The sequence below is a fragment of the Adiantum capillus-veneris genome, chromosome 28 (genome assembly GCF_014529385.1).
Source record: "Adiantum capillus-veneris isolate H3 chromosome 28, ASM1452938v2, whole genome shotgun sequence".
NCBI classification, from domain to species: Eukaryota; Viridiplantae; Streptophyta; class Polypodiopsida; order Polypodiales; family Pteridaceae; genus Adiantum; species Adiantum capillus-veneris.
In genome coordinates, this window is record NC_140958.1 from 29,561,144 (window position 1) to 29,566,255 (window position 5,112).

Here is a 5,112-nt window from a genome sequence, read left to right on the forward strand (position 1 = left end):
ATCTACCACACTTGGGTGATAGAAAGGTTATACCATTTTTCTCTTTTTATCGTTTAAGATTATGTTAGATTTAGCTTTACGTTAGATTAGATTTAGGTTTATTTAGGTTAGATTTACGTTTATTTTGAGTTAAATTTACGTTAGATTAGTTTAGGTTTATTTGCGCACGTTAGATTTAGATTTACGTTAGATTAGATTAAATTTAGGTTTATTTTGAGTTTAAGATTAAATTAGATCTAGATTTATGTTCGATGGACCATGCGGACCAACAATTCCATGACAGTCTAGCGGTGGTGGTTGTTGTGGCGAGGAGCACGTCATTTCTGGAGCTCATGTGTTGCAGAGTCCCTAGGACACACCGAGGAGTGTCCCTGCTTGTGAGACTGCTCAGACTACACCGAAGGATTATACTGCCTACGCTTTTGAGAGTGGTGTCTCGACCACTGCGTCGGAGATGCCGAGGAGTGACCCGAACACTACATCGGGGTTTCCTAGAGGCCTGGACGATGAGCATTCACTGGACAGGGTTGCTATAGTTTACGAGAGGGACATGCCAAAGGGATACGCCTACCTCATCAATCGTATGTCCGATGAGATCATTATGACCCCTGAGGGGAAGCAGGTGATGGGCCGCATATGACAATTATGTAGACAGGTTTTTTTGACACACTGTAGTCTGTCATGGTCTCTTGGAGTGCTCAGGATAAAGCCTCAAGGATTATCTTATTGCTACACTGCATCGGGAGTTTCCAGTTCCCTCTCTGGAGAATACATTTGATGATGCTTGGATGAGGAGACGCATGCGCAACTACATGAAGCACCGAAGGTCAGATGCACAGATGCTAGACCTGACTGGCTTGAAAGAGAGGAGTGGAGGGGTATCAGGGAGGAGAGGACGACCAATCCAGACAGGTGGTGGCACAGAGGGACGCAGCAAGAGTTCGCATCAAGACGGGATTATCGCGTCACCTGGGGAGTGGCAGCTGGCCAGCTTCGAGGAGGATTTTGTCCCATCACCTGGGTCATAGATCGATGGGGTGGAGAGGTGAGATTATTAAACTCTTGCATTGAAGTATTTGTATATGTGAGGCCCATTCACATCTACGCAGCTAGTAGCCTCATTAGTCTGTCTTTTACCCTTCAATGGAGCGAATCACCACATGTTCAATTAGGTTAGATTTAAGATTAGATTTTGGATCGAGTTTTTATATTAGAGTCTACCTTCAAGGTTATGGTAAAAAAATTAGAGTTAGATGAGCGGTGAAAAGATCTACCATGAAAAGATGTTAAGAAGTTGTGAAAGGCTACAGCTAAAGAAGAGGCAAAGGGGTTTCGTCCACTACATGCACTATCATGTAGACGTGGGTGTGTAGATTTCTTGTACCCACAAATATAGGCATTGACCAATAAAGACGAGATTATAACCCGGTGGTTCTAATCTCCGTGCAACTCTAGATCGAGGTGTGCGGGGATTGGACATGACTAGAGAATGTGAGGTAGTTTACAGTGTGAACAAAGAGAGAGAGAGAGAGAGAGAGAGAGAGAGAGAGAGAGAGAGAGAGAGAGAGAGAGAGAGAGAGAGAGAGAGAAGACGAAGAATGCCAATAGAAGATTGAATTTGTTTTCCAGGTTATAAGGTTTTTACCCTCATTATGAGTAGTGACGAGGATGTGGGGCCGTCCAACTGAAACACCTATCTCTCAACGAGGATCTTATGTCCTTGCAAGCATGCTGTGCGACGGACAAGACGCGTTTCTTTGCAGCACGTTCGTGAATTTGGTGAGTTCGATCCATCTATTAAATAGATCGAGTTTTTGCCAATTATAACTCGTCGGACTCTGACGCTGGCCAATAGGCAGAAATCTTGCAACGCTACTGTGTGTAGAGGGGAGTCTGGTTTTCTTGAGGTGGATTCAACTAAGAAATGGACTGACCTAAGAGACACTTTCGTACTACCCGAGCATTGTGAACAAGTAAGTATGTAAATAGTTAACATCCAATTTTAGAAGTTATGTGCTTGGAAGCTCTCAGGTAAGTTATGTGGCTCTGGCAGGTGATATTTCATCCTACAAAGTCTGCATCAAACTGGTGGTACGTCATAGAGGTAGCCCCTCATAGCGCACGGACGTATGAAGGCTACCATGTGCCAATCACAATGGCATCAATGGAGGAGATCGGAAAAGATTCTCAATCAAAAGCCGTTGAGGTGGTGCCAGATGAGCATCAAGCTGCTACTTTCTATGGGGTGCATGTAGAGGATCTACAAAATGAAACGGAGGACATATGTGTTAACGGAGAGCTCTATATAGATATAGTAAGTTATGTTGAGCTTTACGAGGATGAGATAGAGACCTCTTAAAACCATAAATATTGTATTTGAACAATCTAGCTCCGTTTTATAATGTATATTGTATTCATGTGGCTTTTTGTCCATTTTTGTCTATATGCGTCATTGTATTTAATGGTCTTTGCATCCACTCCAGGTACGTATGCTCTAGGTATGTTCTCACAAGCAGGGACGACGAGCAATGCGCTCCGAGTGGGATGGAGACTGAAGAAGCTGGTTTGCTCAATATAGATGCTGCTCGTCCCACCACTAGATCTAGCTGATAGGGTGAAAGAGACACTAAGAAGAACTACTACTGCTTCTCAGCGTCTCTTTCACCCGATCAATTAAATTTAGTGGTGGGGCAAGCAACTTCTATGAGCAGAACTTCGCGATGCAGCTTCAGTCTCCATCGCACCCGGAGCGCAGTGCTTTTACAAATTCACAAAAATTCAATGAAATCTCTCTACACAGGAATCCCTCCCCCTTTATGAGTCCCCTCTCTCTCTTTCTCTCTCTCTCTCTCTATCTCTCTCTCTCTCTCTACTTTTCCATGTTTTCTTCTGCATTCATTCAATATTAAGTTTAAATGTTCGTGTGTTTAATGCAGATATGGATGATGAGCAGTTTCTTTCTTCTTTGTCATGCGAGCAGAGACAGTGGTACGTGTAGCGTCATTGCTCTGGCGCACCATCACACATTCCTACTCCGTTAGCGTCTCCCTCTGTTTCAGAGCATTCAGTGCGCTCCGAAGCTTCGGTGTCGACAAGACGATCTTCACACTCGTCTAGGTACCGGCGCTCTAGTGGTGGTGGTGGCCGTTGTTGTGGGGATGCCACCATCGATGCCTTGACACTGCCTCGTGTTCGACGAGGCTCTTTACCCTCCCCTTCTTTTCCTGCCTCCACGCCAGCCACGACATCGCCATCTACACCAAGTTTTGTTCGGCTGACGGCGGTTCCTAGCGGCTACACACCACTAGCTACTGCTCCAAGAGTCAGTCCAATCGACACTCCTCGCTTCGGGGCCCAGACTCCAGTGGAGACACCTGACGTCCATACCCTTGTTGACACGCCGCTAGAGACCCCTATCGGGACACCTAGGTTCACGCATCACTGGCAATAGGGCTTGCCTTACTCCGTCGACTTCAGCAGCGGCATCATCTTGGATGATGAAGGCAAGAAGGTGATCTTGCGCATGCGGGGTCTTTGTGCTCAGGTGTTTAGACACTACATACTAAACACCTGGAGTGAAGTACCAAGTGATTTAAAAGACAGAGTCATCAACATGCTTCATGACGAGTTTCCCGTTCTAACACGGGATGATCGCTTCAATGAAGATTTGATGAAGGTTCGAATGCGCGAATACTGCAAGCACAAGCGTTCCGAAGTGCAAAAAGCAATTAAGCATGGGTGGAACAGACCAGATTGGCTGGCCAAAGAAGATAGGAAGAATGCGAAGAAAGCAGCACGCAAGAATCCCGACAAGTGGAAGCAACAAAAGGAGGCAGCCAGAGCGCGAGTAGAGGCAAGAATCTCGCACCACTTGGGGAGCGGCGGGTGGGCATCATTTGAGGCCGATTTTGCAAGTGTTTTTGCATTGCTCTTTAGGTTTGATAGTTTAGAGTTTAGGGGTTTTTAAATTCTAACATAATGGATTTTTTATATGTTTTGACAGTGGTCGATGACAGGATGTGACCCCGCACCGTACGAGCGCGAGTATGCAGGCAGGAATGGCTTAAACGCTCTGATGGACATTCTGAGTTCTTACGACGACATGGTTAGTATTATGGTTTACTCTTTTCTATTTGTTGTATTGTTTTATAAATGTCACTATATGTTTATACTTACAGAAAGCTGTCTTATTGTTTTCTTTTGCAAAATCCGATACATACGCCACTTGGACGCGATGAGGCATCTGATTAGACGACGTCAGTCTAGCCGTAGCTAGATAGCATTAGTTTCCTTTTGTCATAGGATATGTATCATGAGATGACGTTTATACGTCTTTTTGAAAACCATGTATATTTTTTCAATAATAACAATGGTGTTGTAACTGTTACATTTGCAAAGTTTAACAATCAAGTGATTTTGCCTATGATGTGTACAATTGTCATTGATTTACTTTCATCAATTTACTTTTGTCAGTTTTGTATCTTTATTCTGCAAACAATACTATGGATGATGGAGTTAATGGTTATATTGTCTTGTGGGTGACTACTTTGGGTCTATATCTAAGCTTGCACTTTCTTTCAAAGGTGAATCAATGAATGAAATATTGTGCGCGTATATCGCACGTGTCAATGCAAGGAACTTGCCGATACACCGCGTGCGAGGCAAAAATGGCTCCAAGCACACAACAAGCCTAAACTAGTAAGCTCAAAGATGACGATGGTGTGTTACTCACCGCTCTACGCTTGCTTCGTGGAGGATTCCTCGCCGCGAAGAAGAAGGAGACGCTGCTACGCCGCGCTCAACCGCCTCCCTGCCGTCGTGCTACCGCAATGCTCGATCGCTCTCTCTCTCTCTCTCTCTCTCTCTCTCTCTCTCTTTCACGCATACACACACACACACACACACACACACAAGGAGATGAAGAAGAAGAAGACGGAGATGGAGCAAGAGCACTCTTCAATTGCACAAATGAAAGAATGAGTGAATTTTAGGTTTAGTTGACTTTTATATGAGCTCATCCCATTCACACTTGGGCGCCCATGCTTAGCCAACTAATCCCTTGAATGTTCCAGTTAGAGTGCGCCTCTCATCGGCGATCACTCTTACCCTTTT

The 5,112-nt window shown here is 44.7% G+C and overlaps 1 pseudogene; it reads left to right on the forward strand.

Annotated features, from left to right (window-relative positions):
* Positions 1-800: 800 nt before the first annotated feature.
* On the forward strand, positions 801-4,595 carry LOC147420227 (uncharacterized; annotated as a pseudogene).
* Positions 4,596-5,112: the final 517 nt, after the last annotated feature.